The 24,853-nt window shown below is 40.7% G+C and overlaps 1 protein-coding gene across 4 annotated transcripts in view; it reads left to right on the top strand.

Annotated features, from left to right (window-relative positions):
* Nucleotides 1-24,853, top strand: part of ascc3 (activating signal cointegrator 1 complex subunit 3) — a 368,031-nt gene that overhangs the window by 123,172 nt on the left and 220,006 nt on the right. The window lies entirely within an intron of this gene.

Genomic DNA, 24,853 nt, shown 5'->3' on the forward strand with positions numbered 1-24,853 from the left:
TTTTTTTTTTTCATTGAATAATTGGGGGAAAAATTTAACTGCATACTCTCCGAAACAGACCCTGAACTTAAAGTCTGAGTTGAGTTTTTTCCCCTTCATTAATGACACTTTTGTTACATCGATATCTATTATGGTAAATCAGGGTGAGTTAGTTTTAATTCTAAATTAATATCCTTGTTTAAGTGCTATTCTCCTTCAAGATACATTTACCTAACGCTAGAATAAATGAAACGTACATTATGCAGCAAAGAAAATTAGAACATTGGACATATATCCATTATGGAGATGATCGGTTTTGGACAGGCGATGTTCCCCCTATTGCATAAGCAATACTGAAGAATGACTGCTGTCATTAACGATACAGGGAAGAAGCTTTTTAGTTATCTAGCTTTGCTAGCAAAGTCGTTAGCTAGCAGCTAGCTAATAGCACAACAACAACAGGCTAATGTCTGTATGATAAAAATACTGAATCGACAAGAACAGTTTTTCCTCACCTGGCTGTCTCCTCCAGCTCAGTAGTCCTTTGGAGAAAGGCAGACGCAGAGGCCTGTCAGTGTCTGTTGTATTTCATTACCTCTCTGCTTAAACCGCTACTCTGTGCTGAAGCAGAAACGTTACTTCAACGATTTCCGTCATCTGACAAGTAGCAAGTCTACTCCACTTTATTCACCAAAAACGTTTTTTTTTTATTCACCTAAAGCTGTTCTGTAATCTGGAACGTTCGCTACGTTGAGCATCGCAGTTAGCCGCTTTATCTCACTGTGTGAGAGGCAATTGCGTCATGTGTCAGGGGCAAAAGGTCAAAGGTAACAAGGTGACCGGCTTATTATGTTGTACAACAAAACCCCAACAAAAAAACAAATAATTTTAGTACATGTTATGTGTCAGAAGAGGGCTTAGGAAATAATAACGCCAAAAAAAAACAAATAAATACTTGACCAAAAGGGCACTTGGGAGCAAGGAGCAAAAGGGGCAGGTGCTCAAGCACCATTAGCCCCCCCCCCTCTGCACGTTGCCTGCTTCTGGGTGCACGTTACTCTCCCGCGCCCAGGAGTAGCGTGGCAGACGTAACATCTGTCCGTTTTGGGGAAGCAAATCAACGCAAAAATAAATAAATCATCGTAAAAATGCACGCCCGGACCACGCACAGGGTAATAAAGAAAGTTCAATGTATCGGTTTGGATGAGATCCAACTGACCGATGAACTTGCCCAGATTTCTCTGCAGATACGACCAGGAGGAATTTGTGAGGCTGTGAGTTCAAACCCCAGTGGGTGAAGTGATGTAATTTAAGTGGAGTCGTTTAATTTAATTTATTATAGGTTATTGGGGCTACTGTCAGCAGTTTTTGTCACTAAGAAGAAAAAGTTAGATGCATTTATCTGCTTTATGTGTGATAGGATCTGGATTCACGGTTCAACTAGGTCAGTGTTTCTCAACCTTTTTTGGGCCAGCGTCCCCTTATCCATTACCCAGGTCCCTCATCGCCCCCCATTAAAGAATTTGTGGACTACTTTGCACTGAACATTATTTTATTATTAATATTACTATTGCTATTATTGATGTTTTGATTTTTATGGTTTCTGTATTTGTCATCAAAAATAAGTTCCCAGAGAACATAAAAGCCATGGAATAAAAATAATTTTTACAGGCGTTTACAAAAAATGCAATTAACTGAGCTCTCTCTTCACCACAACAGATTGTTACAGCGCCTGCTTCACTGCAGATGCTGCGCTAATCCGTCTGTCAATCTACCGCTCCATTTTTTCCCCATTCGTGAACAAGATCCTGAGATACTTAAACTCCTCCACTTGGGACAGGATATATCCCCTGACCTGGAGAAGGTACCCTACACTTTTCTGGCTCAAGACCGTAGCCTCGGATTTGGAGGTACTGATCCTCATTTCAGCCGCTTCACACTCTGCTGCGAACCGCTCCAGTGAAACCTGTAGATCACGACCCGATGAAGCCAATAGGACATCATCTACAAAAACCAGAGATGCGATCCTTAGGCCACCAGAGCAGGGGCCAAATGTATAAAAATGCACGGCACCATACTTTACGCACAAGTCGGCATGTATAAAAATTAAGTTTGCGTAAATATATACACAATTTTTCCCTGGCATGAAAATGTGCGGCAGCCACGCAAACTTTTTCTGTGAACAATATCAGACTACAAAGCGTCAAAATTCACCTAAATCCATTGAAACCTGACTACATTTAGTTATTTAGACCAAGAAGCATCAAACCCGATGTTTTTTTTTCAGGATTTTAATATTTTATTGTTTAAACATAAACGATGAAACTGAACCGCATTTATCCTTAGACAATAACATCAAGAAAATAAAAACAAAAGGATGTGAAAACGATTGATCAGAGATCATATTGATCTCCTGGTGAATGTTGATGATTTATTAGTGTTTAGATTATCCAGACTGATCATCCTGGTGCTTGAGTAAAACTTAAAGAAGGAACAGTATGGTACCAGTGCAATTGCCTTCAGTCGAACCAGGCCCGCTTTGTGAATGCGCCTTAATAGACAAAGTATCTTTATTCTGCACTTGATACTATACTTATACTTTTTTCTATACTTTTATTCTATACTTAGAATAAACGTCCATATTCCGACTCAAAGGACACTCTGACATGCTGTCCCGGCTGAACGCGCTATTTTTTTTTTTTTAATTTGGATTTTTTTTCTTCTTTAAAATGTATTATTTTTATTTTTGTGAGGTGATCTTATGTGCCCTAAAAGCACCTTTTAAATAAAATATAATAATAATAATATTATTATTTTATTATAAATACTTGCACTGCTACAAACAAGGACATACCCATGGTTATTGCTTCACGTGGTGGTAGACTTCCGGGTATTTATACTAATTTGCATATGTATTTAAGGGAGGCGACAGGGCGGACCAGCAGCTGCGCTCTATTTCCCGCTAATTGGGATTTATACAGGAAAGGTGTGCAACCACGTGCGTGTGCACGGTTTTATGTATCCGGATTTTTTTGTGCGCAGCACTTTTCTAAATTTTTCCTTACGCCAATTTTTAGTGTGAAAACTGCACACACTTTTATGCATGAGACCATAGATCCCCTCCACAACTTGGCTTGCCTAGAAATTCTTTCCATAAAAGAAATTAACAGAATCCGTGACAAAGCGCAGCCTTGGAGTATTACAAGTCTCACTGGAAACATCTTATATATATAATATATATATACATATACACACACACGGGTGAATGAAAATAGGTGGGTACGGTCGGGTACTGCATACCCCTAAAAGATTTAGTGGGGGTACGCAGTACCTGCAAGAGAGGGGAGCGGCTGTCTACTGGGAAAAATCAGTGGGTTCACTGTGCAGCTGTGAGTGCACCCACTAAACAGCCATGACTGATTAGTTTTTCAAGTACAATCTAAAACACAATCAGTTAATAAATCGCTTTTTCCCATTTCATATTGTTTCTGAACTGTTCGTGCTTTGCTAGAGCAGGGGGGCAATATATCGATCGCGGAAGGTTTTGAGTCGATCTCGGCATTAGGTGACAAACTGAACACAGCCAGGAGGCTGAGACCAGCACGTCCTCCTCTGACTCGCTTATCAAAAAGTTCTTAACTTTATTAAAGAACAACAAAATAAATGAATAAAATCAATAAAATGTGAAATTAAATTAATGACCCAACAAAAAATAATAATCTCAGTAATTATTATTTCAACACAGTGTTGCAAAATTCTGTGTGTTTCGGTTCCATTACCAAAATAACTAGCAGACCAGGAGTTTAAAATTAACTAATCAACCATGGCTGTCTTTGCGGAGCACTTATAATTGCAAAATAAATATAGAACCTGAAAACCTAATATTGTAACGGATTGAATGTTATGTTTTAAAACTAATCTCTGCTCGGCTTGCGGAGTGCAGGCGGTTGCCATGGCAACGGGTGTGCTTAAATGACAAAGAGACAGAGAGAGAGAGAGTAAAAAGGAGCGAGTGGTTTTGAGTTGATCACCTGTTTGGGTTGTTTTTATCTTTGTTTACCTTTGCTGTGGCACTTTACAGCTGCTGAAATTTCTGAACGTTCAATAAACGACAAACTTGGACTTATTATCTCGTTAGTATGTGACTATATGTCATTCACAACAAACATCAAACACAGTAAATATATTTCATTAAGTGTTTAACAGACAAATGGCTTCTACCGTGATAATTATGTGAAATTAAATTGTCTAATATAAAAAAAATAGTTTGGGCATCTCGCTTTGAGCTGAAAGTCAGAGAGGCTTTTCCTCTATCAAACTTTTTTTTTTGCCTCTTGTTTAATGGAAATGTTGATGTTGATGAGACTTTCTCCAAAATAACCTTTTTCAACCTTTATAGCTCCACTGTTGAAAATGAGGCTCTAACATTCACAAGTGACAGTGAAATAAAATCCAGTCCAAGATCTGGTTTGAGGTAATTCCTCTGGAAAATTTTGGAGGAAAAATATCCCAACTTCAGAAGATCTGATTTTAACTTAACAGAGCTCTGTGGTTCCTTCTATCAGTATGAGAGTCAGGGTGAGGAGGCATCATATTAGGAAGACAATGGAAGCTGCAGGATCTTCAGAACAAACAGGTCATGATGCTGGGCTACTGATTATCCCTCTGTGTGGACACAGGATCAATAGAACCAGTTTAAAAGCTAAAATGAATGGTTATATGCCAGATATGGAAAACTAAGTCCATGTCCATGGAGTTACATTAATGTTATTAATGTAACTCCATACCATGATGTTCAGAATTTAGGTCTCGAGGCATCTCAAGGTGTCAACATTGCAGCCAGTGGGTTGTGGGAAATTCAGCTCTATTTTGCAAGAGCTACCCAGCTTTTATCGCTTCGCAAAAATTTAATCAGCACAGAAACTCAAAAGCACAAAAAGTGTGTGTACACACACACTTTTGTCATAGTACCCCCAAGAATTTCAATCTGCTTTCACCCATATATGTATGTATGTATGTATGTGTGTATGTATGTATGTATGTGTGTATGTATGTATGCGTGTGCGTGTGTGTGTGTGTGCGTGTGTGCGTGTGTGTGTGTGTGTGTGTGTGTGTGCGTGTGTGTGTGTGTGTGTGTGTATGTATGTATGTATGTATGTATGTATGTATGTATGTATGTATGTATGTATGTATGTATGTATGTATGTATGAATGTGTGTGCGTGTATATATATATATATATATATATATATATATATATATATATATATATATATAATTTTTATATTCCTTATTTGTACTTAGTAATTAATTAGGAGTACCTAGTCAACAAATACACAACTTATCTCTGGGGATCAATAAAATATATTTTATTCTATTCTAAATAAAATAATGTTATTAATGAGTCTAGATAATCACCAGACCTAAATATCAATATTGTATATGTAACAAAATTCTGAATAAATGCTGCAGGAAATGTCACTGGTGTTTTCCATATGCTGAACATGTCTGGTGTCGAATTAACAATGAGTAAAGATTCATCTATCTACACCTGCCAGAGAATAGCAGTAATGTAAAAAAATGTCTCACATAGCTTGTTCTCCATGTCGGCTACAACAAAATATGGTGATGACAGGCAGTAAATCAAATTCAGCCTGAAGCCAGCAATGTGTTCAAAATACATAAACTTAGAATTAAAAAAAAAAAATCTTTGGAAAATATATTGAGAATGTACTCAGCCGGCTTCTAATTTTTGCTTAAAAAAATTGAGTTCAATAGTACCTGTTTTCTTGATCTATGTTTCTTGTATCTTTCTCTATCAAATTTAAAGTTGCCACAGTAATTTCTCTTGGGATGCTTTACTAACTATGGCCTAATGCAAACATAGCAAAAGGTGTGCCACTATATTTGACATGAAATCAAGCCCGTTTGATAAGCAACTTTGACTCTCCCATTTGACATTCTTCTGCTCTTTCTCCCAAATCACTTGCAAGCTTTCACTATGCTGCTGTGCTTATTTTAGTAATGCCTTAATTTTTTATCAGCTCTTTCAGGTTAACATCGGTATCCCCTCAGGTATGTGAAGCATTTCTGTGATTAAGCTATCACATTTCCTCTGTGCAGCAGTTACTTAAATGTGAATCATGTTCTGCGAAACCTTTAGTATGAGTAGATTTAGTGGATTGATTTCTTTCTTCTTGCCATCAATTGATGAAAGTAAATAACATTAGTCAACTTTGTTCATTCTAGTGTGTATTTAAAAAGCAATTAAAAGAAGCAGTTTGGCTTTAGTGCCTCAAGACAACGAAGATAACCCCTTCGTTTAGATCAACCAATAGCTCCAATTAAGAGCAGGCGCTTCCTTTTCTGTGAGCACGCCAGTCTCTAATGGCTGAATACATTGATTTATATTCAAACTGGAGGGGATTTAATGAACTGTTTTCATAGGGCGATTTTAATAGGATTCACAGATCCACAAACAAGTTGCCAAACAGTTCACACATGATTAATTATGCATTGTAGTATTTTTTTAACAAGAGAATAAAACTGCATCAGAATTATATGCACTTAGCAATTTGCTGAGAGGACGTCAGTTGACTTTTTTTTTATAGGTAAAGTGTTGATCCTGTCGAATATAATTAGTCTGTGAGGTGTGCCAAAACAAAGGAGGCATGCTGACTGTTCATTGCTTCACACAAACACAGAGCATTTTCTGATCACTTTACCATGGGATGAATCATAGGCTGCCACTGTATTGACCTGTTATTGTAAGGTTCTTTGTCTTGTTAGTGTTGTTCTTAATGGTGCTTTGTGTGCTTCTGAGTTGTAGTCATTCTAGCTAAATATGAAGGGTATGAATCCAATTTTTTAGATTGAAGCAATGCTTTTTTCCTACACTGCTACAGTTTCTCACTTTTACTTTGCTTGTATGCATTTTTCCCCCTCCATGGGCTGCCACCTTATCGTGGTGGAGGCGTTTGAGTGTCCCACACTGTAATAAAAACCCCAAAATGTAGATTTTACTGTAAAACGCCGGCAGCTGAGGTTGCCAAAATTCCACAATTGCCAAAATTAGCTGCAGGCAATATTACAATATTTTTCTATGAATTTTACAATTACTTAGATTTTTACAATAGATTTATGGGTTTTCTACATTTCAAAATCACTTGCAATATATGTTTATGGAGTTATTGTAATTCCATGTATATACTTTGGTAATGAAGTGCTTTTCATATTACAGTCAGCATCCGTAACTTTTATCATTTTTTTACTGTAAATTTACAGACTTATTTTGCAGTTTTGACTTACGGTAATTCATGTATTTTCTACGGTAATAAAATGTTTTGGATTTTACTGTCAGAAACTGTTGGTATTTTACAATTTTTTACCGTGAAATTTATGGACTTTTTTTTTTACAGTGCAGTGATACTTATACTGTTAAAAAAGTCACTGTAGAATTTACAGTACTTCCCTGGCAGCAGGGTGTCCAGCCAGTTACTGTAATTTTTTTTAAATAGCACAGTAATTATATAACATGGTTACTGTGATTTCATCACAGTAACCATGGTTTACCATAATAAAATTACAGTAGTCCTGTAGTAGAATTACAAAACGTCATTTTTACCTTTCCGTAGTTCAGTTTTATGAACTACGGAAAGGTAAAAATGACGTTTTGTAAAAAGTTTAAAGATTTTAAAACTTTGCTAGCTTTTAAAAGTTTAAATTGAATTTGCAACTTAATTTACCAAACTACATTTTTTTAAATTTAAAAAAATACATATTTTTAAAAATAGCTTTATTTTATTGTCAATTTAAATCTGACAAACTGAAGCAAAACTAAATATAGAATTTTGCAACAGCAACTTTTGCCTGTTACACAGAAGTCAAAGTATTGCAATCAAAGTGAGAAATACTCTGATCTATAAACATAACTGATACATTTTTTTGGTAATATTACATTGAATACAATGAATTAAATAATCTTTACTAAAACAAATGTGCCCAAACATCAAAGTTTTCAAGCAAACTGCATGTCAAAGTCAAAAACAATGTTTTACCAGCTTTTCATGTAAAACATGCAGTCAAAATTCTAAATGTCTGTTGTTTCCTTCCTTTGAAGGAAGGAAGGGATCCAGCGATGTCAAATATTGAAGTTACATATTTTTCAAAACTTTATTGGAACCCCAACAGTACATCTTAAACATTCGGGCAAGTTTAAGACTTAGTGAACAGCCAAGCAAAACCAACATGGATGAGTTCTGAGTTGGTCTCAGTCCTGAACTTCTCCAGAAATCATCAAGGGTTGCTAAAGATAAAGAAAGAAAAACATGTTTTAATACATGAGTTCATGAGATAAACAGCACATTAAACTGCATTTATGTTTAAAGACTGAAAGAAAGAAAAGAAAAGGAAAGATTTAGTGGACAGACACTTTCTCTGACCTTTTTTCATTATGGCTGTCCTCCTGTCTATTAGAAATGGACAGGACAGATACAGAGAGACGGGCAGAGAAAAAGACAGACAGGGAGAGAGATGGAGTAAGAGAACTGATTGTGTGTAAATGTGTAATTTTACCATTTTAAAAGTTCCACTGGTAGTCCATGAAGGAGGAGAATAGAGATACGGGTTCACTGCTGTCCTAGTGTTTTGCATAAGTCATCCTGTTGGTTCTGATGTCACTTCCGTTTGCAGCTTTTGTTCCGCTTTCTGGGTTGAGTCCTACGAATTGCCTAGAAACAGATGGGAGACTGTTTAAAATTACCATTATGTTTTTTTAAGTACATATTACATTTTTAGATTAGATGCCTGTGAACGACCAAATATGTTTTGTAAAGGCATTACTGAAATAGTTCTCATAGTTCTCACCTATGAAAAAATATTTTAGGTGGCAAAAGGCCCTGGTGAACCCACTTGTGCCCTTGATGCTGTTTCCTGAAAAATAGCAATATTCAGTGATATAAGTTTTAAATTTAGCTTAATACTCAGGTACAGAGAGACACTTCCATAGACAGATACATTCCTCTGTCTCTATCCATATACTGTGTTTGCAGACAGAGACACCTTCTGTCTAGACCAGTGTTTCTCAACCTTTTTTGGGCCAGCGCCCCCCTAGCCTTTATCCAGGTCCCTCACCGCCCCCACCAAAGAATTTGTAGGCTACTTTGCACTATTATTTTATTATTAATATATTTTATTATTAATATTACTATCACTATTGTAGATGTTCTGATTTTTATGCTTGTTTCTCTATTTATCATCAAAAATAATTTCCCAGAGAACAAAAAAGCCATGTGAATAGAAATTATTTTCACAGGTGTCTATGAAAAATGCAATGAATATTCAAGATAAAATTGGTAGGCCTACCAGCAGCCAATCAGAGTGGAAAATATATTCTTGTTCTTTGCCGTTTTCTAGTTAAATATTAAATATTATATTAAATATCTAAATATTCAACAAAATGACCAGATAAAAGATGTACAACAATGGCAGTTTAAACTTTGAACTATTTGCAAAACGACTGAGCTCTGCAACATTAAAACATGGATAGAACTGTAACTACATTAATCATAACTCTTCTTCTCTTCAGTGTTTCTGTGAGTTTGTGGTGGTGCAGCTCTGTGCTGCCTTCAGGAGAATGGGACATCAGAGCATCATCCATAAAATTTCACCCACATGGCATTTATTGTGCAAACTAGAGCTTTCAGGAGGGGCATCACTTATCATTTATTGACGGTCACCATCAGTAATTTTCACTCATCACCTGCTGCGCCGCCTAATTGTCATTTGTTTCACTTCACGTGTTGATTTTCCACAGTTCAGCGTAGGATTCTCTGTTTTTATGCCATAATTCACATCTAGTTTGTCGCTCCGTTTTATGTTCCGCTTCTCCTGTTTCAGAGTTTTGCGCAATGTGCGTGGTTTTTTATTTTTTTTATTTATTTTTTTTTTTAACCCCCTAAGGTGCGCAGCGGTCGGGAAGCGTATCGATGGGGAAAAGGCAGACTGACATAAACCTTTTAAAACAACGGAAACAACTTTGGTATTCTGATTATTGAAATTTAAAAGTGCTGTGGTACCGTTGTTCTATCACACCTGTTTCATACCGGACCACTTACAGCACCGGTGTCAACGTTATAAAATGAACGCTTTCTATCGTGGTATCACCCATGGACGGCTTTCTTTATTTAAATGGGGTCATTTTTCAGAGGGATACAAAGTCAGAGTATCGTGATTTTAGTAATTACATGTTTAAGAGCGATTTTCTGTTGTCCTTCCATGGAAGCGGGCAGCAACCAGATGGACAATAAAACACCATTTAATATAAGTTGCTGCTTTGACATGATCACAGAACTACCAAAACATATGTACAAAAATACCAGACAAAGTGAATCACAGCAACGTCATCAGACGGTGTAACGCTGAACTGCTGCGGAGAAGCTATTAGTAGCAGGAGAATGGAGCTGCGCCAAAAAGTTAACAAATACTGAAGAGAAGGAGAAGAAGGAGAGCTGCCATCCATACAGTTGCAGCCCAGCATGACAGTTTAGACTTTGAGCCAAGTTGCTCAAAGTCTAAACTGGTATTGTGGTGCATTTAAGGTGTAAAGTTTACCTTCGACCAAATGCCCCCCAAAGGCATCCCAGCGCCTTTGGGGGGCGCTGGGCCTGTATCTCACTATGTCTTCCATCCATTAGTCTATGGACAGAAGGATGGAAGTTACAGTGAGACATGACAATTGGAATACAGAGTTTCCCCCAGAAAACTTTCGAAACCCGGTGGTCGGGGCGCTGAGGCGTCCACCGTGTTTTTGTATTAAAAGATGTTAAGTAGACAGGAAATGTAAAAATATTACTGGGTAATTATATGTTACGGGAAAACATCACCAGTGAAACGCTGCTTAAACCCACAGCTAGTCTTAAAAACAAATCAAAAAATACAATTAAAATGAATATCAATTATTTGCACTTCTGTTTAATCCAAATAAAGTCAGCAGCTCCATCAGCCCCCCGCCCCCCAGGGCTTCAGGGGTCTCATAAATGCTAATATTTTATCACAGACCACAGATATATAAATGTAACATTTTTTTATTGAGATGATCAGTGCTGCTAAATTTGATTTAATGGTTTCAGCATACATAAATTAAGATTTTAAATTGTTTAATTATGTAAGATTTTAAGGATCTTGCAAGTTTACTTTGTAAACGTTCAAATAATATTCATTTTGTTTTGTTACCATAGCAACAATCTGATGCTATGAGTTTAATCTTTGGTTTGAGCTCTGTTTGTTCACAAATACAAATTTCTAAACTACAATTATAACTGATTGCTTTTTAGGCTGGCCATTTAAACTACTCCTCCTCTCCCAGATTTCACTCAGCAACATTGTGACAATGGTTAACATATGTAGGTAGGCATACAAGACTCTATGGGGGAGGGTAATTGTCACAATTTGCAAAGAAAGGAGTGTGATATTCGTTTTATTAAAAATAAACAACAAAAAAACGCTAGTTGTATAATAACGTACTAGATTACAAGAAAATTGTAGAGAATAATATTGAGGAGATCTAGTCTTTAGGGCTTTAGACAACTACTAGAAAGTTGTTAATGCACACAGTGCTTGTTCATCAGAGAGAAGGCCACAGGTCTCTGATGCTGGAAGACTTTTGTTCATGTTCCAATCACTGTTTTGGGGTTCTTGTCCCAATAAGTGTGTGTATGTTTCCGTTTTTCATTTTCAGTTGAGGTTTTGTCCTTTGTAGCATCCTTTTCTTTTCAAAGAGGTGTCAGGTACAGAGCAGCTCCAGATATGGTAGTAATATGAGCGGGCTATATATAGTATCTTACAATGTTCATGGTCGGAACCACCCTATTAAACGAAAGAAGATTTTGACTAAACTAAAAAAATCTACAATGCTCAATGGCTTTATTACAGGAGACACACCTAACGGAGAATAAACACAAAAAATTGAAAAGGGAGTGGGTAAGTCGGGCACTTTATGCTTCATTTAGACAAAGGAGGGGGGGTTGTAGCAATTTTAATCAAAAAAGGGATATTGTTTGAAGTTAAAAAAGAGAAAAGATAAAGAAGGAAGATATGTAATGATTGTAGGACGAATTGGAGATATGACAATTTCAGTAATAAATGTATATTTCCCAAATGAGGAAAAGGACAGTTTTCTCAAATAGTCAAAATAATAACTAATGATGCAAATGGAATGATATTGATGAGGGGAGATTTTTATACGGTTCAAAATAATATATTAGATAGATACTCTTCTGATTACGGGCCACAGGCATCAAAATCTTGAATGCTAAATAGTATTACTAAAGACCTTGGTCTTATTGATGCTTGGAGAAATATCAACCCCAAGAAAAGAGATTACACATTTTACTCAAACCCACACAAAAGCTATTCTCGAATAGATTACCTATGCATATCTCAGCCACATATACACAAGGTATTAAAATGTAACATAGAAAATATAACTAAGTGACCATGCACCTATAAGGCTAACTTTAAGTATAAATAAAGAACCATGTTTCAGATATTTTAGAATGAATGTATCAATCATGTCTAATGAAAATATTGTCAAAGAAACCGAGGAGTCACTTGAGGAATACTTTGAAATAAATGATAATGGGGAAGTTTCACCAACAAAAAAAAGCAGTGATAAGAGGGAACAATAATAGAAATATCATCCAGAATGAAAGAACAAAAGGATTTGGAAAATAAGATCAAATAATTGGAAAGGGAGCACAAACTAGGGGATAAAAACATAATGGTAGAGCTTAAAAAGGCAAAAGATAAACTAGAGGAGATACTAACTGTCAAAGCAGAAGGTTCTCTACGCTTTACAAATCAAAGATATGAAATGGGCAACAGGGCGAGTCACCTCTTGGCATTTCAACTTAGGAAAGCCCAAGTGAATAGGCACGTCTCCAAAATAAAACACCCCTCAACTACGCAGACTAAAACACAACCCAAAGAAATAGCTGAAGCATTCGCAGACTATTATAAAAAACTATATGATGACTCGGACAGAAATACTCAGGACGATGAAACATCCTCTTTTCTCAAAAGATTTAACCTCGCAACTTTGTCAGAAGAAGAGTCACTAGAAATGACCTGACCTATAACTTCACAGGATATTCTGAATGTTATTAAAATACTCAAAATCAACAAATTTCCGGGGACAGACGGACTGCCAGGGGAGTTTTACAAAACATTTAGATAAGAACTAACGGCAGTAATATGTAAGTGTTTAACTACGCACTAACAGTGGGGGACCCCCCTAAAGCATTATCTGAAGCCATTATATCTGTAATCTATAAAGAGAGTAAAGACCCAACTATGTGCGAAGGATATAGACCTGTGAGTTTATTATGCAATGACTTAAAAATACTAACAACTATAATGGCAGAAAGAATGCAAAAACATATAGCTATATTGATCAACCCAGACCAAACGGGATTTATTACGGGCAGGCAGGGAGCAAACAACATTAGAAGAACACTAAATGTAATGTCATATACAAAATTTAAATTGCAACCCTCCCTCTTGATTAGTTTGCATGCCCAAAAGGCTTTTAACAGGGTAAAATTTAGTTTTCTATGCCAGACACTACTAAGATTTGGATTTTCACAGCAATTTGTCGAATGGGTGAAAATAATTTATAAAAATCCAAAAAGTTTTTTGATCTCATGAGAGGAGTTAGACAGGGGGACTGTCTAAGTCCTCTACTATTCACGGTTAATATTGAACCAATGAGACAGAGTAAACAAATCCAGTGAATAAAAGATGAAGGAGGGGTGGAACATAAAATATTGTTTGCCGATGATCTATTAGAACTTTTAACAGAACCACTCCGATCAGTGCCACCTCTACTAGAAAGTCTTTAAGAGTACGGGAATATTTCTGGGTATACGACTATTGAAAGTAAGTCGGGGGCAATGATGCTAACAGGTGAATGCCCAACACAACTAAAAGAAAAAGTAAAGTTCAAATGGACCAATAAAGGATTTAGATACTTGGGTATAAATATCACACCTCAAACTTCACAATTATTCAAAGCAAACTATGAGTAGCTGAAGAAGGAAATTATAAAAGACCTAGAAAGATGGGAGATCCTACCACTAACCCTCGGGGGGAGGGTAGAGATAATCAGAATGAATATCTTGCCAATACTATTGTTTGTATTTCAATCACTCCCAGTTTCCATTCAGAACTCATTTTTCAAAGAGATGGATAAAAGAATATCAAGGTCTGTATGGCAAAATAAAAAGGTAAGAATTAAACTTAAAATACTTCAGTCCTCAAAGAGTAATGGAGGGTTAGGTTTACCTGAATTAAAGTACTATTATAGCTCTATGGTTAGCAAAGGATCATGAGACAATATGGCTATATATGGAGCAAAGAGTCTGCCCAAAACTGTCCCTAGATACACTGCCTTTTACCACAAAGGTGGTTCAAAGAAATCTCAAAATTAAAAACTACTCGGTAAAGGAAACAATATTTGGTCAAGAATAAAAAAGAAATGAAATATTCCTGACTCTATAGCAAAAATTGAAATATTAGCTAAAATTCCAGATTTTATCCCAGCTTCTATGGATGCAGGGTTTGAGAGATGGACAAAAGGAGGACTGGTATCTATAGCACAGCTCTTTCAAGGGACAACAATGAAATCTTTTGAACAAATTTGAAGGAAATTGAAACTTCAAAAACAGATTTTTATAGATTTCTGCAACTTTGACATCTCCAGAATCATAGTGATTGGCAGAAAATTTCAGCAGATATGACCAAGACTGAAGAAATTTTATTATCAATAGAATCCAATGTTAACAATAAGGAGAAATGGGAATTGGAGGCTAATATAATAATAGCAGATGAGGATTGGGAAGAAACATTTAGCTCTGGACACAAATTAACTAACAGCCCGACATGGAGGGAGTTTGATTGGAAAGTTAAGATGCGTTTCTATAACTCTCCAATCATCACATCTAAATACGGTAAAACATCACAGCTTTGTTGGAGAAACTGTGGAAAGGTGGGGGATTTTACTCATTTATTTTGGGATTGTCCACAGGTGGTCGAGTTTTGGAAAAATGTCCAAACAAGTATAGAAAGTATTTTGGGCATTCAATTAGGTCTGGATATATCTGTTTATATTCTAGGAATAATACCCTTGGATATGATCGACAAAGACAATAAATACTTGATCAGAATTCTGCTTCTGATTACAAAAAAGTGTATAACGTATGCTTGGTTAAGGCCACAACCTCCCAGTATTATACAGTGCCGAGATAGGATTAAAAAAGTCTATATAATGGGAAAAAACAACATCAAGACTACAACTTAAGATGGAGATCTTTGAAACAAGATGGAGACCTATAACTAAATTCATACTGTAACCTTGACACCTCTATTTATTTATCTCGAATTTATTTTCAAATTTATTCTGTATTATCATTATTACGTACCTTTATTACTTGAGTTTGTATTTTCAGTCTTTCCACTGTATTATATGTTGATATAAAACAGTTATTGAAAATAAAAAGTAAAAAAAAAAAAAGTAAATCTTTCTCACCGCTCCTCAACGCACCTCTGAAAGCTCGACTACAAGTTATTCCTGCTGTTCACGTAGAGCTACGCAACCAGAGCTAATGCACACTTCCTCTCTACTTAACATCTTTTAATTCGAAAACACGGTGGACAGCCTGTGGACTGCTTTGGTGCCCCGACTACCGGGCTTGGCAAGTTTTCTGAGGGAAACCCTGGAAGCCCATATGAAACATGCACATTCTCAAAGAATGTTTTGTAGTCTCAAACAAACCATGTCTGAAGATTCTTAGTTTTCCAGGTTTTATATTCAACTGACTTTATAGAAAGTCCATCCATCCATCCATCCATTTTCTTCCGCTTATCCGGGGTCGGGTCGCAGGGGCAGCAGCTTCAGAAGGGAGGCCCAGACTTCCCTCTCCCCAGCCACTTCTTCCAGCTCCTCTGGAGGAATCCCAAGGCGTTCCCAGGCCAGCCGAGAGACATAGTCCCTCCAGCGTGTCCTGGGTCTTCCCCGAGGCCTCCTCCCGGTGGGACGTGCCCGGAACACCTCACCAGGGAGGTGTCCAGGAGGCATCCTGACCAGATGCCCGAGCCACCTCAACTGGCTCCTCTCGACGTGGAGGAGCAGCGGCTCTACTCTGAGTCCCTCCAGGATGACCGAGCTTCTCACCCTATCTCTAAGGGAGAGCCCAGCCACCTTGCGGAGGAAGCCCATTTCGGCCGCTTGTACCCGTGATCTCGTTCTTTCGGTCATGACCCAAAGCTCATGACCATAGATGAGGGTGGGAACGTAGATCGACCGGTAAATCGAGAGCTTCGCTTTTTGGCTCAGCTCTCTCTTCACCACGACGGACCGGTACAGCGCCCGCTTCACGGCAGACACTGCCCCAATCCCCCTGTCGACCTCCCGCTCACTTCTTCCCCCATTCGTGAACAAGATCCCGAGATACTTAAACTCCTCCACTTGAGGCAGGGCGATCCCCCTGACCCGGAGAAGGCACTCTACCCTTTTCCGGCTGCGCCTAGAAATTCTGTCCATAAAAGTAATGAACAGAATCGGTGACAAAGGGCAGCCTTGGCGGAGTCCAACTCTCAACGGAAACGAGCCCGACTTACTGCCGGCAATGCGGACCAGACTCTGACACCGGTCATACAGGGACCTGACAGCCCGTATCAAAGGGCCCGGTACCCCATACTCCCGGAGTACCCCCCACAAGGCCTCCCGAGGGACACTGTCGAACGCCTTCTCCAAGTCCACAAAACACATGTAGACTGGTTGGGCGAACACCCATGCACCCTCAAGGACCCTGCTGAGGGTGTAGAGCTGGTCCAGTGTTTCACGACCAGGACGAAAACCACACTGCTCTTCCTGAATCCGAGGTTCGACTATCCGACGGACCCTCCTCTCCAGGACTCCTGAATAGACTTTACCAGGGAGGCTTACGAGTGTGACCCCCCTGTAATTGGAGAACACCCTCTGGTCCCCCTTTTTAAACAGGGGGACCACCACCCCAGTCTGCCAATCCAGGGGAACTGCCCCCGATGTCCATGCGATATTGCAGAGTCACGTGAGCCAGCGCAACCCTGCAACATCCAGAGCCTTAAGGAACTCCGGGCGGATCTCATCCACCCCCGGGGCCCTGCCACCGAGGAGCTTTTTGACCACCTCGGCGACCTCGTCCCCAGAGATTGGAGGACCCAACCCAGAGTCCCCATGCTCAGCTTCCTCAACAGAAGGCATGTTGGTGGGATTGAGGAGGTCTTCGAAGTATTCCGCCCACCGGCCCACAACGTCCCGAGTTGAGGTCAGCAGCACACCATCCCCACTATAAACAGTGTTGGTGCTGCACTGCTTCCCCCTCCTGAGACGCCGGATGGTGGACCAGAATCGCCTCGAGGCCGTACGGAAGTCTGTCTCCATGGCCTCTCCAAACTCCTCCCACGCCCGAGTTTTTGCCTCAGCAGCAACCCGAGCCGCATGCTGTTTCGCCCGCCGGTACCCATCAGCTGCTTCTGGAGTCCCAAAAAGGCCCGATAGGACTCCTTCAGCTTGACAGCATCCCTCACCGAAGGTGTCCACCAACGGGTTCGAGGGTTGCCGCACCAACAACCTTGCGGCCGCAGCTCCGATAGGCTGCCTCGGCAATGGAGGTACGGAACATGGTCCACTCAGACTCAATGTCCCCCACCTCCCCCGGGACGTGCTCGAAGTTCTGCCGGAGATGAGAGTTGAAGCTCCGTCTCACAGGGGACTCCGCCAGACGTTCCCAGCAGACCCTCACTACACATTTGGGCCTGCCAGGTCTGACCGGCTTCCTCCCCCACCACCGGAGCCAACTCATCACCAGGTAGTGGTCAGTGGACAGCTCCGCACCTCTCTTCACCCGAGTGTCCAAGACATACGGCCGCAAATCCGATGAGACAATGACAAAGTCAATCATCGAACTGCAGCCTAGGGCGTCCTGGTGCCAAGTGCACATATGGACGCCCTTATGCCTGAACATGGTGTTGGTGATGGACAATCCGTGACGAGCACAGAAGTCCAACAACAGAACTTCTGATTCAAATCGGGGGGGCCGTTCCTCCCAACCACGCCTCTCCAGGTCTTAATGTCATTGCCCACGTGAGCGTTGAAGTCTCCCAGTAGAACAAGGGTGGGGCACTCTCCTGTACTCCCTCTGACTCCAAGAAGGGTGGGTAATCTGAACTGCCGTTTGGCCCGTAAGCACAAACAACAGTCAGAACCCGTCCCCTCACCCGTAGGCAGAGGGAGGTTACCCTCTCGTTCACCGGGGTGAACCCCAACGTAGAGGCGCCCAAATGGGGGGCAACAAGTATGCCCACTCCAGCCCGGCGCCTCTCACCGTGGGCAACTCCAGAGTGGAAGTACGTCCAGCCCCTCTCAAGGAGACTGGTTCCAGAACTAGAGCCATGTGTCAAGGTGAGGCCGACTATTTCTAGCCGGAACCTCTCAGCCTCGCACACTAGCTCCGGTTCCTTCCCCACCAGAGAGGTGACGTTCCACGTCCCAAGAGCCAGCTTCTGCAGCCGAGGATCAGACCGCCAGGGTCCCCTCCCTCGGCTGCCGCCTATAGCACAATGCACCTGACCCCTTTGGCCCCTCGGACAGGTGGTGAGCCCATCGGAAGGGGGACCCACGTCTCCTCTTCGGGCTGAGCCTGGCTGGGCTCCGTGGGTAAAAGCCCGGCCACCAGGCGCTCGCCATCGTGCCCCACTTCCAGGCCTGGCTCCAGAGTAGGGCCCCGGTGACCCGCGTCCGGGCGATGGAAAACCAGGTCCAAAGTTATTCTCCATCATAAGGGGTCTTCAGAAGGGGTCTTTATAGAAAGTCAGTTTGTTTTAAACGTTGGTTTAGAAATGTTCTTCTACCTTCATTTCCTGTGATGACACTCTATTGTCCTCATCCAGCCAGCGAAGACCAGTGTAATTCGTGCACATGAAATTGCGGGCTAGTATACTAGATGTGCACAACGTTGGCAACACCCAATACAAGAAAGTTGAAACTCTTGTTGCCGTCTGGTGTCGCTGAAAATGTATTTCACTGTTCTTAGCTCCCCGGTGTGTAAAATGTTGCTGTGAACTAGATAACCCTCTGCAGGAGAGAGGCTTTGATGTCAAAATAGATGGTTCGATAGGTCTGCTTTATGTAATATTTTAATATTACTGGCGTTAGCCTTAAAATGTTCAGGTTAATCGCCTACGCTAAAGCGTTAACGTTGACAGTCCTATGTGAGAGGAAAAAAAACAGGTGAGGCATCCTACCCTCAAACAACTTCCACAAAAAGACCAGAATATAGCCATCTGCATATTCTAGGTGAACTGAGCTATAGAGCAATTGTGTTGCACATAATGCTAGCTGAGAAATAACTGAAGTTAGCTTAAGCAAACAAGCGAATGTAGCTCAATATAACCACATAAAATATATTTTCTTACACAAACACAAAACTACAATAGTGTTTTTTAAAAAGTACTTACCCGGTGAAAGTCATTTTTGGCCCCGCTCTCTAGCCTGTGAACTTTTGCCTCCAGCCAGTAAATATCCCACAATGCAACTGTACATTAAAAATTTACAGTACAGCTGTAAATTTCCGCACGTGATCCAGCGGTCCAATCACGTCCCATATACTTTCCATCTGCATTTCAGATCACAGAAAAGAGCTGTATTTTCAAAACCCAGCCACCTTACTGGATTTTCATGATGCAGTTGTTACAGTGTAGAAGTTATGCTGTAAGGGTTTCATGTCTCTGGTTGGGTCAATAGACAGGTCCTAGGTGAGGAACCAGACAAAGTCTACCCTAATCTATGGTCATGAGCTCTGGGTCATGTCCGAAAGACTGAGCCATTGACCCAGGTCAATGGCCTCTGGATACAAGCGGCCAAAATGAATTTTCTACGTAGGTTGAATGGGCTCTCCCTTAGAGATGGGGTGAGAAGCTTGGTCATCCGGAAGGTTCAGTGTAGAGCCACTGCTCCTCCATGTCAAGAGGAGCCAGTTGAGGTGGTTTGGGCGTCTGGTCAGGATGCCTCCTGGACGCCTCCCTGGTGAGGTGTTCTGGGCACGTCCCACTGGAAAACCCAGGACACGCTGGAGGGACTATGTTTCTCGGCTGGCCTGGGAACGCCTGGTGATTCTTCCAGAAGAGCTGGAACAAATGGCTGGGAAGAGGGAAGTCTGGGCCTCCATACTTATGCTGCTATCCCTTCGACCCAACTCTTTATAAGCGGAACTGGATGGAGGGAGAGAAGGAGGGCATTTTTATTGACCAACCAACTGCTCCAACTATCCCTGCAAGGACCTCATCTTTACATTTATATTACATGCAATGGTCCAATTTCATTTACTAAGCAGATGTAAATAAGCAGGAATAGCGTCTACAGATTAAGCAAAAGCACATTTATCAGTAAAAACTGCATTCCTGGCTCCTGCTTCATCTTTTAAGATTTATAAAAATACTTCCATTTTTACAACCCCACCAAGATACTGTAATCTTGATAGTGTGGTTTTAGGGCACATTAAAGCTGCTCTACTGAAGCTGCTTACCTATGCTGCTACCTGCAGACTTTGGTGACAATGCAGTGTAGATTTTCCTACCTCATCTCTATTTGATATAGTAGACCATACATTTCTTTAATGTCTGTAAGAATGCTTTATCAGTGGCTTAGCCATTTAGAGGTTGACCTCATCTTCAAATAAGCATTCCAAATAAGTAAGAGGGCCAATCAGTTTTTAACTATATGATCCCACTCCAGGGTTTCCCCCAGAAAACTTGCTAAGCCCGGTGGTCGGGGTGTCGAGGCGGTCCACCATGTTTTTGTATTAAAAGATGTTAAGTTGACAGGAAATGTAAAAGTATTACTGTGTAATTACCGTGTTTCCCCGATAGTAAGACACCCCCGATTGTAAGACGTATCTGGGGTTTCAGGGGGGTAGGCTAATATAAGCCGATGTCTTACTTTCGGGAACACACCTCCCTCTCATCTAGCTGCGCGCCGCCTCCTGCCCGTCCCCCTCTCCATACGTCACCGCGCCATCCCCCTCTCCATACGTCACCGCGCCGTCCCCTGCACTTCCTTTTATAAAACTGTTTTGTGGTGAATACAATACTGTTAAGGTTGTTAATAAATGTTAATTTTGTGGTTAAAACAAAAAATTCGACAATTTTTTTCGAATATAAGACATACCCCGAAAGTAAGACATAGTGGGGCTTTTGGGGATAAAAAGAAAGTAAGACACTGTCTTACTTTCGAGGAAACACGGTATATGTTACAGGAAAACGTCTCCGTGCGGCCGCGCGCATTAACTCTAAGTAGACAACGCATTTTATGCATTGTGTAACCGGAAAAATACTAAAAATAATAATAAAATAATATAAAATCAGCGTGATGCGTGACTCCGAGGAGAGCGCGAAAGCTCCTCACCGGGCTGAACCTGTATGATAAGGTTAGCGCTGCTCGTTATCCACAAACTCTCTGGCCAACCGGGTCCACAGACATAAACTTTACAGGGAAGACGGACACAGAGACACGCTGGGCAGTGTGTTGAGATGTAAACGCCGCATATAATTGTTCGTTTACAAAGATAAATCATTCTCACTACTCCACAATGCGACCTCTGAATTCGATTCCTGCGGTTCACATTGAGCTGCACAACCAGAGGTAACGTGGCAGGTTTTAAACTCTTACCTAGAGTTCTCCAAAGGATCATAATTCCTCACAGTAGGTTTATGTAAATATCCATAAAGGTCAGCCTGTGTCCAATTTGAGTGAAAGGAGACGAGCGCGATCCTGCTGAGGTAAGGCAGCGGCAGCGCGCGAGGCAAAGCGCAGAGGGGCCAGCTGTGTAATTAGTCCGCCCTGTCGTGTTTAAATGTATAAACTATAAACCTATTATAAACCTATCCTTTAGGAATAAATCTGCTCTGCTAGTGAAATGCTAAGAGCAACAGAGATGCTTGCAGTCCGACTTTAAAAAAAAAAAAAAAAAAATATATATATATATATATATATATATATATATATATATGCACTGCTCAAAAAAATAAAGGGAACACTCAAATAACACATCCTAGATCTGAATGAATGAAATATTCTCATTGAATACTTTGTTCTGTACAAAGTTGAATGTGCTGACAACAAAATCACACAAAAATCATCAATGGAAATCAAATTTATTAACCAATGGAGGCCTGGATTTGGAGCCACACACAAAATTAAAGTGAAAAAACATACTACAGGCTGATCCAACTTTAATGGAATGTCCTTAAAACAAGTCAAAATGAGGCTCAGTATTGTGTGTGGCCTCCACGTGCCTGTATGACCTCCCTACAACGCCTGGGCATGCTCCTGATGAGGTGGCGGCTGGTCTCCTGAGGGATCTCCTCACAGACCTGGACTAAAGCATCCGCCAACTCCTGGACAGTCTGTGGTGCAACGTGTTGTTGGTGGATGGAGCGAGACATGATGTCCCAGATGTGCTCAATCGGATTCAGGTCTGGGGAACGGGCGGGCCAGTCCATAGCTTCAATGCCTTCATCTTGCAGGAACTGCTGACACACTCCAGCCACATGAGGTCTAGCATTGTCCTGCATTAGGAGGAACCCAGGGCCAACCGCACCAGCATATGGTCTCACAAGAGGTCTGAGGATCTCATCTCGGTACCTAATGGCAGTCAGGCTACCTCTGGTGAGCACATGGAGGGCTGTGTGGCCCTCCAAAGAAATGCCACCCCACATCATTACTGACCCACTGCTAAACCGGTCATGCTGAAGGATGTTGCAGGCAGCAGACCACTCTCCACGGCGTCTCCAGACTCTGTCACGTCTGTCACATGTACTCAGTGTGAACCTGCTTTCATCTGTGAAGAGCACAAGGCGCCAGTGGCAAATTTGCCAATCCTGGTGTTCTCTGGCAAATGCCTAGCGTCCTGCACGGTGTTGGGCTGTGAGCACAACCCCCATCTGTGGACGTCGGGCCCTCATACCATCCTCATGGAGTCGGTTTCTAACCGTTTGTGCAGACACATGCACATTTGTGGCCTGCTGGAGGTCATTTTGCAGGGCTCTGGCAGTGCTCCTCCTGTTCCTTCTTGCACAAAGGTGGAGGTAGCGGTCCTGCTGCTGGGTTGTTGCCCTCCTACGGCCTCCTCCATGTCTCCTGGTGTACTGGCTTGTCTTCTGGTAGCGCCTCCAGCCTCTGGACACTACGCTGACAGACACAGCAAACCTTCTTGCCACAGCTTGCATTGATGTGCCATCCTGGATGAGCTGCACTACCTGAGCCACTTGTGTGGGTTGTAGAGTCCGTCTCATGCTACCACGAGTGTGAAAGCACCACCAACATTCAAAACTGACCAAAACATCAGCCAGACAGCATAGGTACTGAGAAGTGGTCTGTGGTCCCCACCTGCAGAACCACTCCTTTATTGAGTGTGTCTTGCTAATTGCCAATAATTTCCATCTGTTGTCTATTCCATTTGCACAACAGCAGGGGAAATTGATTGCCAATCAGTGTTGCTTCCTAAGTGGACAGTTTGATTTCACAGAAGTTTGATTTACTTGGAGTTTTATTGTGTTGTTTAAGTGTTCCCTTTATTTTTTTGAGCAGTATATATATATATTTTTAAATTTTTTTTCCCCTAGAAACGTAAACAAGCAACGCTTAGCCTGGTGGCGGGGCTAGTAAAGCATGGCGGCCGCCACTGGGGGAAACCCTGCACTCAGAAGCACCATTAGGATATACAATATTTCATTTCATGTATAAGCCGATGACAACCTATTGTACCTCACTTTAAAATTAACAGATTTCCTTCAACCTCTCCTCTTTTCTTTGATTCACAAAATATCCTGGATGGACAATGCAATTTCTAATCTAAATAGTGGCAATGCTGGGGTTATTATTATTATTATTATTATTTGAAAGCACTTTTCAGGACACTCAAGGATACTGCACAGCTAAAAACCATTGTTATTTTTAAGTCACATCATTGAGCAATACATATAAAGTAGCAAGTGAAATGTGCTGATCTATCCTAATGAATAGATCATATATCATCAAAAGCACGTAAAGGCAATTACTGACCAAATGTATGTTAACTTGTGAATTCATAGAAAACTTCAAAACAATCTCTAAAAAAATTGCTAAGTTTTCTGGCATTCATCCATCCATCCATCCATTTTCATGCTGACTGACCTAAAATAAGAGAAGTTTGATTTAACAGTGGGAAAAAATGTGTCTTTTTATGAAATGTATGCAAATATCTGGTTTCAATTGTATCTGGAATTTGGCAGAACACAAAGGTGACTTAGTCAGGCATTTCTTACTATCTGTCTAAAATTTAGGACGGGATTTAGAAGCCAATACTGGATTTTTTTGGTTGAGTCTATTTGAGTGTGTTTCAAATTATAGTTCCACCATAGACATGAAACCTTGACCCATAGCTTTGTCCTTTGGCAAAGGAAAGCCTAGAAGCCTGTTATGGTAATAGCTATGCCTACCCATTGTCAAAATTCAGTGTTTTAAAGTACTACACTCAGAATATCAATAAAGGCATCAGACTATACTGATCTAACTGGAACACTGGAAAAAAAAGATGATACCTTCACTCTCAGAGCTCCAGCAGCCCTTTACAGCTGGTATCTCTTTACTGTATCGCATTCACTCTGTAACCTTACAGTATTAGGCCTTACAGTTCAAACTGGTTACAGGTTTGTGAATACCTACCATAATATTGGAGACTGAGTTGTACAAAGTTGTCTGAAGTTTACCATCCTCTTGCCTACTGCTATGAATAGATTGC

The sequence above is a fragment of the Poecilia reticulata genome, chromosome 16 (assembly GCF_904066995.2).
Source record: "Poecilia reticulata chromosome 16, P_reticulata-male-v2, whole genome shotgun sequence".
Lineage (NCBI taxonomy): Eukaryota > Metazoa > Chordata > Actinopteri > Cyprinodontiformes > Poeciliidae > Poecilia > Poecilia reticulata.